This window comes from Mus musculus, chromosome 1 (assembly GCF_000001635.26).
Source record: "Mus musculus strain C57BL/6J chromosome 1, GRCm38.p6 C57BL/6J".
NCBI classification, from domain to species: domain Eukaryota; kingdom Metazoa; phylum Chordata; class Mammalia; order Rodentia; family Muridae; genus Mus; species Mus musculus.
In genome coordinates, this window is record NC_000067.6 from 17,342,316 (window position 1) to 17,357,571 (window position 15,256).

Sequence of the window (15,256 nt, forward strand, 5' to 3'; positions counted from 1 at the left end):
AAATGCTATCCCGAAAGTTCCCTATACCCTCGCCCCACCCTGCTCCCCTACCCACCCACTCCCACTTTCTTGGTCCTGGTGTTCCCCTGTACTGGGGCATATAAAGTGTGCAAGATTTAGGGGCCTCTCTTTCCAATGATGGCCGACTAGGCCATTTTCTGCTACATATGCAGCTAGAGACACGAGCTTTGGGGATACAGGTAAGTTCATATTGTTGTTGAACTATAGGGTTGCAGACCACTTCAGCTCCTTGCGTACTTTCTCTAGCTCCTCAATTGGGGCCCTGAATTCCATCCTATAGAAGACTGTGAGCATCCACTTGTGTATTTGCCAGGCACTGGCATAGCCTCATACTAGACAGTTTTATCAGGGTCCCTTCAGCAAAATCTTGCTGGCATATGCAATAGTGTATGAGTTTGGTGGCTGATTATGGGATGGATCCCCGGGGTGGGGTAGTCTCTGGATAGTCCATCCTTTCATCGTAGCTCCAAACTTTGTCTCTGTAACTCTTTTCTTGGATATTTTGTTCCCTATTCTAAGGAGGTATGTAGTATCCACAGGTTGGTCTTCCTTCTTCTTAATTTTCTTGTGTTTTGCAAATTGTATCTTGGGTATTGAAGTTTCTGGGCTAATATCCACTTGTCAGTGAGTGCATATCTAGTGACTTCTTTTGTGATTGGGTTACCTCACTCAGGATGATATCCTCTAGATCCATCCATTTGCCCAAGAATTTCATAAAGCCTTTGTTTTTAATAGCTGAGAAGTACTCCATTGTGTAAATGTACCACATTTTCTGTATCCATTCCTCTGTTGAGGGACATCTGTGTTCTTTCCAGCTTCTGCCTATTATAAATAAGGCTGCTATGAATATAGTGGAACATGTGTCCCAATCTGTTGGTGGCCTTTTTGTCTTATTGACAGTGTCTTTTGCCTAACAGAAACTTTGCAGTTTTATGAGGTCCCATTTGTCAATTCTCCATCTTACAGCACAAACCATGACTGTTCTATTCAGGAATTTTTCCCCTATGCCCATATCTTCGAGGCTTTTCCCCACTTTCTCCTCTATAAGTTTCAGTGTCTCTGATTTTATGTGAAGTTCCTTGATCCACTTAGATTTGACATTAGTACAAGGAGATAGGAATGGATAAATTCCCATTCTTCTACATGATAACCACCAGTTGTGGCAGCACCATTTGCTGAAAATGCTGTAATTTTTCCACTGGATGGTTTTAGCTTCCTTGTCAAAGATCAAGTGACCATAGCTGTGTGGGTTCATTTCTGGGTCTTCAATTCTATTCCATTGATCTACCTGTCTGTAGCTATACCAGTACCATGCTGTTTTTATCACAATTGCTCTGTAGTACAGCTTAAGGTCAGGCATGGTGATTCCACAAGAGGTTCTTTTATTGTTCAGAATAGTTTTTACTATCCTAGGTTATTTATTATTCCAGATTAATTTGCAAATTGCACATTCTAACTCATTGAAAAATTGAGTTGGAATTTTGATGGGGATGGCATTGAATCTGTCGATTGCTTTTAGCAGAATAGCCATTTTGATTATATTAAACCTGCCAATCCCTGAGCATGGGAGATCTTTCCATCTTTTGAGTTCTTTGATTTCTTTCTTCAGAGACTTGAAGTTCTTATCATAGAGATCTTTCACTTTCTTAGTTAGAGTCGCAACAAGGTATTTTATATCATTTATGACTATTGTGAAGGGAGTTGTTTCCCTAATTTCTTTCTCAACCCGTTTATCCTTTGTGTAGAGAAAGGCTATTGATTTGAGTTAATTTTATAACCAGCTTGAAGCTCTTTATCAGGTTTAGCAGTTCTCTGGAGGAATTTTTAGGGTCACTTATATATATACTATCATATCATCTGCAAACAGTGATACTTTGACTTCTTCCTTTCCAAATTGTATCCCTTTGATCTCCTTTTGTTGTCGAATTGCTCTGGCTAGGACTTCAAGTACTATCTTGAATAGGTAGGGAGAAAGTGGGGATCCTTGTCTAGTACCTGATTTTAGAGGGATTGCTTCGAGTTTCTCTCCATTTAATTTGATGTTAGCTACTGGTTTGCTGTAGATTGCTTTTATTATGATTAGGTATGGGCTTTGAATTCCTGATCTTTCCAAGACTTTTATCATGAAGAGATGTTACATTTTGTCAAATGCTTTCTCTGCATCTAACGAGATGATCATGTGGTTTTTGTCTTTGAGTTTGTTTATATAGTGGATTATGTTGATGGATTTCCATATATTAAACCATCCCTGCATACCTGGGGTGAAGCATACTTGATCATGATGTATGATCATTTTGATGTGTTATTGAATTTGGTTTGCAAGCATTTTATTGAGTGTTTTTGCATCGATATTCATAAGGGAAATTGGTCTGAAGTTCTCTTTTTTGTTGGATCTTAGTGTGGTTTAGGTATCTGAGTAATTGTGGCTTCATAGAATGAATTGGGTAGAGTACCTCCTTTCTCTATTTTGTGGAATAGTTTGAGGAGAGTTAGAATTATGTCTTCTTTGAAGGTCTGATAGAACTCTGCACTAAACCCATCTGGTCCTTGGCTTTTTGTGGTTGGGAGACTATTGATGACAAGTTCTACATGTTTAGTGGAAATGGGACAGTTTAGATCATTAATCTGATCCTGATTTACCTTTGGTACCTGGTATCTGTCTAGGAATTTGTCCATTTCATCCAGATTTTCCTGTTTTGTTGAGTATAGCCTTTTGTAGTAGGATCTGATGATGTTTTGGATTTCCTCAGGTTCTGTTATGTCTCCTCTTGTATTTCTGATTCTGTTAATTAGGTTACTGTCCCTGTGCCCTCTAGTTAGTCTGGCTAAGGGTTTATCTATCTTGTTAATTTTCTCAAAGAACCAGCTCCTCTTTTGTTTGAGTCTTTGAATAGTTATTTTGGTTTCCACCTGGTTGATTTCATCCATGAGTATGATTGTTTCCTGCTGTCTACTCCTCTTGGGTGCATTTGATTCCTTTAGTCCTAGCGCTTGTAGGTGCACTGTCAGTCTGCTAGAGTATGCTCTCTCTAGTTTCTTTTTGGAGGCACTCAGGGCTATGAGTGTTCCTCTTAGGGCTGCTTGCATTGTGTTCCATAAGTTTGGGTATGTTGTGGCTTCATTTTCATTAAATGCTAAAACGTCTTTAATTTCTTACTTTATTTCTTCCTTGACCAAGGAATCATTGAGTAGAGTGTTGTTCAGTTTCCACTTGAATGTTGGCTTTCTACTATTTATGCTGTTATTGAAGATCAGCCTTAGCCTGTGGTGATCAGATAGGTTGCATGGGACAATTTCAATATTTTTGTATTAGTGGAGGCCTGATCTGTGACCATTTATATGGTCAGTTTTGGAGTAGGTACCATGTGCTGCTGAGAAGAAGGTATATCCTTTTGTTTTAGGATAAAATGTTCTGTAGTTATCTATTGAGTCCATTTGTTTCATAACTTCTGTTAGTGTTCATGTGTCTCTGTTTAGTTTCTGTTTCCAGGATCTGTCCATTGGTGAGAGTGGGGTGTTGAAGTTTCCCACTCTTATTGTGTGAGGTGCAATGTGTGCTTTGAGCTTTACTAAAGTTTCTTTATGGAATGTGGAAGCCCTTGTATGTGGAACATATATATTCAGAATTGAGAGTTCTTTTTGTTAGATTTTACCTTTGAGTGTATGAAGTGTCCCTCCTTGGTTTTTTTTTTTTTTTTTTTTTTTTAATAACTTTGGGTTGAAAATCAATTTTATTTGATATTAGAATAGCTACTCCAGCTTGTTTCTTTGGAACATTTGCTTGGTCCAAAAGCCTTTCCAGCCTTTCACTCTGAGATAGTATCTGTCTTTTTCCTTGAGGTGGGTTTCCTGTAAGTAGCAAAATGTTGGGTCCTGTTTGTGTTGCCAGTCTATTAGTCTATGTCTTTTAATTGGGGAATTAAGTCAGTTAATGTTAAGGGAAATTAAAGAAAAGTAATTGTTGTTTACTGATATTTTTGTTGTTAAAGTTGGGATTCTGTTATTGCAGCTATCATCTTTTAGGTTTGTTGAAGGATTACAAGGACCAGATGGGTTTAGTGCAGAGTTCTATCAGACCTTCAAAGAAGACATAATTCCAACTCTCGTCAAACTATTCCACAAAATAGAGAAAGGAGGTACTCTACCCAATTCATTCTATGAAGCCACAATTACTCAGATACCTAAACCACACTAAGATCCAACAAAAAAAGAGAACTTCAGACCAATTTCCCTTATGAATATCGATGCATATCCATCCCATAATCAGCCTCCAAACACTGACACCATTGCATACACTAGCAAGATTTTGCTGAAAGGACCCTGATATAGTTGTCTCTTGTGAGACTATGCTGGGGTCTAGCAAAGTCAGAAGTGGATGCTCACAGTCAGCTATTGGATGGATCATAAGGCCCCCAATGGAGGAGCTAGAGAAAGTACCCAAGGAGTTAAAGGGATCTGCAACCCTATAGGTGGAACAACAATATGAACTAACCAGTACCCCGGAGCTCTTGTCTCTAGCTGCATATGTATCAAAAGATGGCCTAGTCGGCCATCAGTGGAAAGAGAGGCCCTTTGGACATGCAAACTTTATATGCCCCAGCACAGGGGAACGCCAGGGCCAAAAATGCGAGTGGGTGGGTCGGGGAGTTGGGGCTAGGGTATGGGGGAATTTTGGGATAGCATTGGAAATGTAAATGATGAAAATACCTAATAAAAATATTAATAATAATAATAAAAGAACAGTGGGGGCAATCACCATCTCTGACCTCAAGATCTGCTACAGAGCAATCCCACTGAATAGTGCTGAAAACTGCATGGTATTGGTACAGACACAGACAGGTTGATCAATGGAATAGAACTGAAAATCCAGAAATAAAATCACATACTTGTTCACACTTGATGTTTGAAAAGGAAGCCAAAAATATAAATGGAAAAAGGAGTCTCTTCAATTAATGGTGCTGGTCTAACTGGCTGTCTGTATGTATAAATATGAAAATAGACCCACATTACTCACCTTGCATAAAACTGAAGTCCAAGTGGATCAGCACTCAACATAAAACCAGATATCCTGAATCTAATAGAAGAGAAAATGAGAAAGAGCCTTGAACTTATTGGCCCAGGGGGAAAATTTCCTAAACAGAACTCCAAAGGCTCATGCTGTAAGATCAAGAATTGATAAATGGGACCTCATGAAACTGGAAAACTTCTATAAAGCAAAGGACATAGTCAATAAGACAAATTGGCAACCTCCAGATTGGGAACATAACTTTGCTAAACCCATATCCTATAGAGGGCTAATATCCAAAATATATAAAGAACTCAAGATGCTGACCACCAAAAAACCAAACAACCTAATCAAAAATTGAGATATAGAACTAAACAGAAAATTCACAATAGAGGAATCTCGATTGGCTGAGAAGCATCTAAAGGAATGTTCAAAGTCCTTAGTGATCAGAGAAATGTAAATCAAAACAATCCTGAGATTCCACCTTTACACCAATCAGAATGGCTAAGATCAAAACATTAGGTGACAACACATGCTGGTGGGATCGCAAACTGGTATAACCACTCTGGAAATCAATCTGGAGGCTCCTCAGAAAATTGGAAATAGATCTACCTGAAGACCCAGCAATACCACTCTTTGGAATATACCCAAAAGATGCCCCACCGGGCCACAGGAACATGTGTTCCACTATGTTTATAGTGGCCTTATTTGTGATAGTCAGAAGCTGGAAACAACTCAGAAGTCCCAGGAAAAAAGAATGGATACAGAAAGTGTGGTTCGTTTACACAATTCAGCTATTAAGATGAGAACATCCTGAGTTTTCAGGCAAATAGATGTAACTGTAAAATACCATCCTTAGTGAGGTAACTCAGGCCCAAAAGGACATGTGTGGCATATACTCACTAATAAGTGGATATTAACCAAAAATAAACAAACCAACAACAAAGAAAAACAAAAACCAATCCCCCCCCCCCAAAAAAAATATCCCAAAAGGACAGAATACCCAAGATATAGTCCACAGAACTCAAGAAGGTCAACAAGCTGTAGGGCTCAAGTGAGGACATCTCAGGCCCACTTAGGAGGGAGAAAAAAAATTAACCACAAGGGGGGAGGGAAGTAGGTATCTTGGAGGGAAAGGGGAAGTTGGCGAGAGGGGAAGATGATATGGTATTAGGTGTGTGTGTGTGTGGGGGGGAGGTCTGAAGCCCTGAGGACCAGTAGAAAAAATGTAAACAGGCAACCTTGGGACTTAAGAGGTTGGGGGTGGGGGGTGGCTCCAGAATGTACCAGAGACCTGGGAGGTGAGAGACTCTCAGGACTCAAAGGGAGAGATCCTTGATAAAATACCCTACAATGGGGAGAGGGAACATGTAGAGCCCACCTCTACCGAAAGACAGGGCATCTAGTAAGGGATGGTGTTGCTATCCCACAGTCAAAAACTCTGACCCATAATTGTCCCCATCTGAAAGAACTGCAGGGATGGAAATGGAGAGGAGTCTAAGGAAAAGAAGGTCCAGCTACAGGCCCAAAGTGGGATCCAGCTCAAGGGGAGGCCCCAAGGCCTGACTCTATTACTGAGGCTATAGAGCACTCACAAAAACGTACCTATCATGACTGCCCTCTGAAAGACCCAACAAAGCGGCTGAAAGAGTCAGATGCACATGTTTGTACCCAACCAATAGATAGAAGGTGCTGACCCCTGTGGTTGAATTAGGGAAAAGTTGTTAGAATCTGAGGAGGAGGGCGACCCTGTAGGAGAACCGGCAGTTTCACTTAACCTGGACCCCCGAGATATCTCAAACAGTGGACTACCAACCAGGCAGCATATGCCAGCTGATATGAGGCCCCCAACACACATACACTGTATATGTGTATGTCTGGGTTCATTCAGATATGATGCTCCTAACCCTCAAGAGACTGGAGGTCCCAGGGAGTTTAGAGGTCTGGTGGGATAGGGGGTGGGGGGTGTGGACATTCTTGTGGAGACAGGGGGTGGAGAGTATGTATGGGATGTCGAACATTTGGAGGGTGGACTGGGAATGAAATAAAGTCTGGAGTGTAAATAATAATAATAATAATAATAATAATAATAATAATAATAATAGTCAATGTCATAGACCCACTAGTCACTAGGAAAGTTGAAACCTTTTAACATTGGGAAAACCAACATTTTTCTAGATAATAATGTTTGATTTCTGATAAATTATATTTGTTTTCTTCTCTCAAGATGTATTGGTACCTGTTATGGAAGTGTGTGTGTGTGTGTGTGTGTGTGTGTGTGTGTGTGTATGTGTGTGTGTGTGTGTGTGTGGTGTACACACCCACACCACACACATAGTAGACAGTACCACAAAACTAATTTCCTATTATCAGATACTTCAGAATGAAAAAGTAAAAATGGATGTAGGGTAAAGATATTTTGCTGATCTGTGGGTTGCTGTTTTGTCCTATTGACTGTGTCCTTTTCCTTACAGAAGCTTTGCAATTTTATGAAGTCCCATTTGTTGATTGTTGATCTTAGAGCATGAGCCATGGATGTTCTGTTCATGGAAATTTCCCCTCAGCCAATGTGTTTGAGATTCTTCTCCACTTTCTCTTCTATTAGATTCAGAGTATCTGGTTTTATGTGGAGATCCTTGATCCACTTGGAGCTGAGCTTTGTACAAAGAGATAAGAATGGATCAATTTGCATTCTTCTACATGCAGACTGCCAGTTGAACCAGCACCATTTGTTGAAAATGCTGTCTTTTTTTCCACTGAATGGTTTTAGCTAATTTGTCAAAGACCAAGTGACCACAGATGTGTGAATTTATTTCTGGTTCTTCAATTCTATTCCATCTACCTGCTTGTACCAATACCATGTAGTTTTTATCACTATTATTCTGTATTACAGCCTGAGGTCATGGATGGTGATTCCTCCAGAAATTCTTTTATTGTTCACTATTCTATTTTTCACTATTCAATTTTTTTGTTATTCCCAATAAATGTTCTTTCTAACTCTATGAACAATTGAGTTAGAATTTTGATGGGGATTGCATTGAATATGTAGATTGCTTTTGTTACGATGGCCATTTTTACTATATTAATCCTGCTAATCCATGAACATGGGAGGTCTTCTGAAGTCTCCTTCAACTTCCTTCTTCAGGGACTCCTCCTTTTCTTCCTTTCATTTTCTTCTTCTATTCTTTTCTATATTTTTTAGATGGATTTTCTGGAAAGCTGGCTGTTAAATATTTAGCATTAAGCAATTAGATCCATGTAACAGAGAATTTTTGGGATCAGATTCCATTTTAATACAAATATGACAACTCGAGCATTGCATTTTGATAGATGATGGACTATTTTGAAGTAATCACTCATAGCAAAGAAAGTTAAATATGGCAAAGTTGCCTGAAAGAAGAAGAGTATCCTTAGGTATAAAAACTGTCAAATTATCTCCTCTTAAGTTTGAACAGCTTCATGGTGGAAAAGGGGTTGGATTAAGTTGACTTGACAAAAAACTAATTGTGTAACTTCTATGGATATAGCCAACATAAACTGTGAACAATTGTTCCTATAATGAATAAGTAACTGGTTATAAAAGCCAACACACGATGCACATAGTTAACCCATTGGGAGGCATTAGTTATAAAGATGGGAAGAGTTGTCTCGAGGGTCTTATTCCCTTCCCACTGGAGAAGATGTAAAGCACAGTTCTCTGTATAATGAATTGCTTTCCACTCTCTGGCTTGTGTTCTGAGTGTACTAGATATCAAAACACACAGTATAGCAAAGGAGAGGAATCCCTGGTGGACACAAAAAGCTCTGTATTCTGTCAATTGTATGCTATTCCTCTGCTCAGGAGAAAAGGTAGGTAATGTTAGCTATTTTTAATAGGAATGAACTTCTTTACCATAAAAAGAGGCATCCCAAGAATAGCTTTTTGAGTAACATTCCAATAACCATACAATAAGCATGAAAAAAAAAAATGCCCTTAAGAAAGTTGCTTAGTCTACAAGCCCTTTAGAATCTAAAATGAACAAAACAATAGTTGCTATTGCCTTATTGGAACCTAAGGTGGAAATGCTTAATTTGAATTAAAGTTGGGCATGAGTTGGTCTTCCTTCCCTGAAAGAAAAGTCCAAAGGGTTCATATATGTTATGTACACTTTGTTGTTGTTCCTGACCCACAGGTCTTATCAGATTCTCAGCAGTCTTTCCCTAGCATGACACCCACCCTGTGGTTACTCAAAAATAAGAAATCATGGCACAGGTTTGGTCATTTATTTATCATAGACTGTTTCCAGGAAATAATAGGAAGGTTCATGTCCCTTTCTTTAAACTATAAATAGAAGAATAATTTATACTTTGAACACTTTTTTATTAAAATGACTAAATATAAAACTATATTTTAAATGTTGCAAATATTAAAATGACATATGCTTCTGTGATTCTCTTTTGATGTTGACAACTTAAACTGTTAAAACTAAACAAGGTATCATTCTTATTATCCTACATTGGAAATTATAGAATTAAGGGCCCAGTAGTTCTTGTAACTGGGCTGAGGTTTCCTTAGAAATTATAAACTGTGATGACCAGTCTTCATTTCCCCAGAATTTTAAATCACTAATCTGGACTAGAACCTGGTTATATGTACGTTATGAATTGTTTCCTAGGTGATTCTAAAGTACAATCTAGTTTGAGAGTGACTCAGTTGGGCTAATTTCTCTTATATTTTTGGTTGTGAGCCTAGCCTTTAACGGCTGAGCCATCTCTCCAGCCCTAGGGCTAATTTCTCAACATCGAAGCTTGTGTTTGATAGCAAAAGTTTGGAAAGTTCTTGTCACAACTGGACTATGTGGGAAGACAAGTCTCATGATGAACAAACAGTTGTTTGAATCTGAAGATCAAAGGGATGTCACTGTTGATGAGTAGGTCACAAGTTGAGTATCAGGCCAGGTGGCACCAAATCCTTAGAAATCTCTCAGTTGACTGGAAACAACAAATGACTATACCAATTGCATTTGTTTGGATTCTCCCAATCCATTTAACATCATTATGTGTCTGTTGCTGTGGGAATATCATATAATGTTGCAGAGACTAAGTACCTTCAGTTTAGTATGCAAGAGTGGGGCAAAATAATCAGGATAGGTTGCAAACATTTTGATTTTCATTAATTTGAACTTAAAATAGCAATGCTATCTGCGAAAAAGCTATATAATAAAATTCATATGATTTTAAAATTATATATCTCATAAAAATCTATATAATTCAAAACCAATTAACAGTGTGGATAATAGTTTCAGAAAACTAGCACTATATACTCATTCAAATTTATACATGAGTTAAATTAATGAATAAAACTGTATACCTTCACCATCTATCTTATTGTATATATACTATAGGATGGTAAGCTTTCTGACTCAGGAAAACTTTTCCTATAAAATCAAAATAAATGATTATTTACTGTCCTTATTGCTTTTGCTGTGATAATATATCATAAATAAGGGAAGATATAAAAGAAAGTATTTATTTGGAGCTCATGGTTCCAGAGGGTTAGAGTTCATGACCATCATCATGGAGAATTCCAGGCAGGCCAGTAGCTTAAAGCTTATTTCTTGATTCACAAATGGGAGGCAGAGAGAGGTAACTTGGAATAGTTTGGGGTTTTGAAACCTCAAGGACTGTTCCCAGAGACACCTCCTCCTATAAGAGCACACCTCCTAATCCTTCCTAAACAGTTCCACCAATGGGGGACCAAGTATTCAAATACATATAATACAGATAATTTAAATTAAATTTTGTGCCTTTAATGAGTCAACCAACTATCAATTATGTACACAGTTTTTTTCTGGATTAGCTTTAAAACAATGAGAATACATTGCTGTATTCTTTCCCAGATTTTCATTTTGATGGGCTTTGCATTTTGATGTTACTCATCATGTCAGAAATTCTCCATTGGGCTTTTATATCAGCCATCTCTCTAATCACTTTTTGTTTTTAACTTTTTCCTTTGTACTCATAATTGGTATATTTCACTTATTCCTCAGGTTACCTCTTTTTTATCACAGTGGTTATCTTTATCCTTGCTTTTCACCATTTTTAAAAAAATTATTTGATTGACAAATAGCCAAATGGTGCTTAATCTATTAAATCTACCACCTTGTCTTAAAAAATCATGCATTTGGTTCAATTGCGGTTTTTTGTTTGTTTGTTTGTTTGTGTTGTTTTTAAGTTAGGGTCATAGTCTTTGACTATGGTTAAGGTTTGCTCTGTTGCTATGTATTGTAATGCTAAATACTGGCCCCCAAAGTCTGGTTGCCCTAAGGAATGAAAGAATCCTCACAAACATCAAATAATGTTATGTAACTTTGCTCCTCTATTAAAACTATTGTTTGAATAAAGATGCAAAAAGTCAATAGCTGTGTAGAAGAGAGGTAGGTGAGGTTGTTTGGCTCCCAAGCTTGGGGTCTGAGGAAGATCACAAAGAGAGAAGAGAGAAAGTGGAGAGAGAAGATGCGATGGGGTAAGGGATCATAAGAATTGGCCATGAGTACTGGCCAACTGAAATAAAAGCCATCCAGGAAGATTATGGCATGAAGAAATGAAGTAGACATAATACCATAGAGAGTAGTTACCTGCTCAGCTCTAGTGTTAAATAAGCATTTATATCATTTATCTGAAAAACTGAATGATCAAAGGCAGGATAGAAAACCTGGTTTAAACTAAATATTGACTACAATATTTGGAACTTTCAAACTTATCTGTTATCCCTTGAATCATTTCTCTTGTATTGGGTTCTTACTGTGGTAATGCTTTATATTTTCCCGAATAGAGAGGTAGGAGGAAGACCAGGAGAAAGGGAGAGAGGGAGGGTGGAAACAAGAGGAGGAGGAGGAAAAGAGTAAGAAAGGGGGAGGGAGAAATAGAGGGAGAGGGGGAGATAGAAGGAGAGAGAGGGGGGATGGAGGGGAGGGGAAGCAAGAAAAGGAGGAGGAAAAGAGTAAAAGAGGGAGAGAGAGGGAGGGAGAGGGAGGGAGAGAGAGAGAGAGGGAGGGAGAGAGAGAGAGAGAGAGAGAGAGAGAGAGAGAGAGAGAGAGAGAGAGAGAGAGACTTGTAATATAGTTCTGGCTAACGGACTAGAACTTGAACTTGCTATGTTGCCCAGATGATCATCCTTTGTTCTGTACCTCCCACATGTTGGAATTACAGCTGTGCACTATTTTTTGTTTCATTGCTGCTTTAAAACATTCGTTTTTTCCCTACTTTTTTATTGGTTATTTTATTTATTTACATTTCAAATGTTATCGGGCTCCTGTCATCAAGCTCTTCTTGGCATCATCTGGGTTTGGTGTCTGCATATGGGAGGGATCCCCAGGTGGGGCAGTCTCTGGATGGTCTTTCCTTCAGTCTTTACTTCACTCTTTGTCCCTGTATTTCCTTTAGACAGGAGCAATTCTGGATTAAAATTTTGCAGATGGGTTGGTGGTCCCATCCCTCAACCAGGGGCTCTACCTAACCTCTGGATTTGGTTTCTAGAGGATCTCTCTCCCCTTTGTTGCATATTTCAGGTAATTTCATCCCTATTGGGTCCTGGGAGCCTCTTGCTTTTCTGGCGTCTGGGACTTTCTGGTGGCTACCGCCAGCTCCCCCTCCTCCATTGCTACATACTCATTGCTCTTCAATTTCCTGACCCTCTCCTCCCATACCTGATTCTGCTTCCCCCTTTTCACCCTCCCCCTCCTTTCTTTCTCCTATGTCACTCCCACCCTCTAAAATAAAACATTCTTTTTATTGTTATTTTCATTTTCTTCTCATTTACTTCTGTTCTTCTCTATTTAAACCATGTATGTAGGGCTGGGGGAGATGGCTCTATAAGCATTGGGACACAAGTTTCAATCTCAACCCATGTATAAGTAGTCAGGTTTGGCTGGGATTGCCTGTAACCTTAGCAGCTGCAGCATAGGCAGATCCTGGGAGCTCATTGGCTTGCAATCTAGCCAAGGTGCTAAACTTCTGGAATAAGGTAAAAAGTAATAGAAAAGATAATTGGCATCTTGGTATGTGTGCATGAATCAAACACACATACACACACACACACACACACACACACACACACACACACACCACTCTTACACTTAAAAATGTGTATAATTTAAAAATAGCACATTTTTAGCAATAGAAACTCCCCAGACAAACTCTTAAATCTGTTACACATGGAAAAATGTATACTCAGTCTTACTGTAAGGAAAGTAGTCAATATCTTTACATAAATCCATGATAGAAAGAGGTTAGACTGATAAATTCAGTGGTATGAGGCAGGGGCAGGGCAAAGGAAAGACTGACCTGCAGTTGCTTCCATGATGGTTGTCTGCACTTACAGCAAAGGGGTGAGTGCATGAGTTAGTCCATCATTGTAGAGGTCTTTAAAAGTTTAGTGTAGAAAGCTGATCCATCCAGGCAGGGTGTGTATTACTCCCTTTTAACTTTAACTACTTCTCTCAATATTCCGCAAAATGGAAGTTCAAGATGGCTATGCTGTCTACCTCTGTAGAGATTAAAAAAATGTTTTCTCCCATTCTCATGATTGTCTTGCCACGACTTCCCCACATTTATGTTATCTACTCACCCTATCAGAATACTTCCCTTCAAATTAAGGCCATTAGTAAGACTGTTCAGAAATGAAACAATCCACCCTTTCTTGGTAGTTTCTTCTAAGTGACAAGGACTGTGTAACTAATTCTCTTCAGAGGCTGTGTTCTTCAGCCTTTTCTTGAATTACGTAGAAAATGTAGTCATCATCCAGAAAAATTCCAAGAGTTTTGGGAGCTCTATAGCAGTGTTATCATGCAGGTCCTAGCAGCTCTATCTTAGAAAATGGGGATTCAAGCACGAGAAAAAAAGATGTCTATGTCCCCATGTACAAGGGTTTAAATGTTCTATGTCAGGAGCAAGGAGAAGAGACTGAATGTGTGGCTATATTATGGAATAATATCATAATTTCTAACTGACTGTAAATCATGTCTAGAGCTTCAAACTCAGACATTTTTGAAAGTCATTTTCTGATCTCTCTCCCAGGTCCATTGATTCCCTTTATCATATTGGAGTTCTAAGAAACTCTCAGTGACAGGATAGTAATCTATGCCATCTTATTTTACATGAAGTTAGGTTTAATTGTTAACTAAATCCAACCAACTCTTACTTCAAGACTTGCTTCCCAAACCTGATGTTGTTCTACTCTAATTTGTACTCTAGTATAACATATCTTTTTAACCTTTATTATTTTAAATTAGATATTTACTTCATTTACATTTCAAATACACTCCCTTTTCCTAGTTTCCTCTCCAAAAGTCCCCTATACCCTCTCTCTCAACCTACTCCACAACCCAACCACTTCCTGGACCTGGCATTCCACTGTGCTGGGCATAGTACCTTCACAAGACCAAGGGCTTCTCCTCCCATTGATGGCCAACTAGGGCATTCTCTGCTACATATGCAACTAGAGACACAATCTCTGGGAGGTACTGGTTAGTTCATATTGTTGTTCCTTCTATAGGGTTGCAGACCGCTTTAGCTCCTTGGGTACTTTCTATAGCTCTTTCATTAGGGGCCCTGTGTTCCATCCAATAGATGACTGTGTGCATCCACTTCTGTATTTGCCAGACACTGGCATAGCCTCACAAGAGATAGCTTTATCAGGGTTCTGTGAGCAAAATCTTGTTGGCATATGCAATAGTGTCTGGATTGGTGGCTGTATATGAGATGGATCACTGGGTGGGGCAGTCTCTGGATGGTCCTTCCTTCCATCTCAGCACCGAACTTTGTCTCTGTAACTCCTTCCATGGGTATTTTGTTCCCCATTCTAAGAAGGAACGAAGTAACCCCACTTTGGTTCTTGAGTTTTATGTGTTTTGCAAATTGTATATTGGGTATTCTAAATTTCTGGGCTAATATCCACTTATCAGTGAGTGCTTATCATGTGTATTCTTTTGTGATTGGGTTACCTCACTCAGGATGATATCCTCCAGATCCATCCATTTGCCTAAGAAATTCATTAATTCATTGTTTTTAATAGCTGAGTAGTACTCCATTGTGTAAATGTACCACATTTTCTGTATCCATTTCTCTGTTGAGGGACATCTGGGTTCTTTCCAGCTTCTGGCTGTTATAAAATTGGCTGCTATGAACATAGTGGGGCATGTGTCCTTATTACAAATTGAAACTTCTTCTGGGTATATGCCCAGCAGTAGT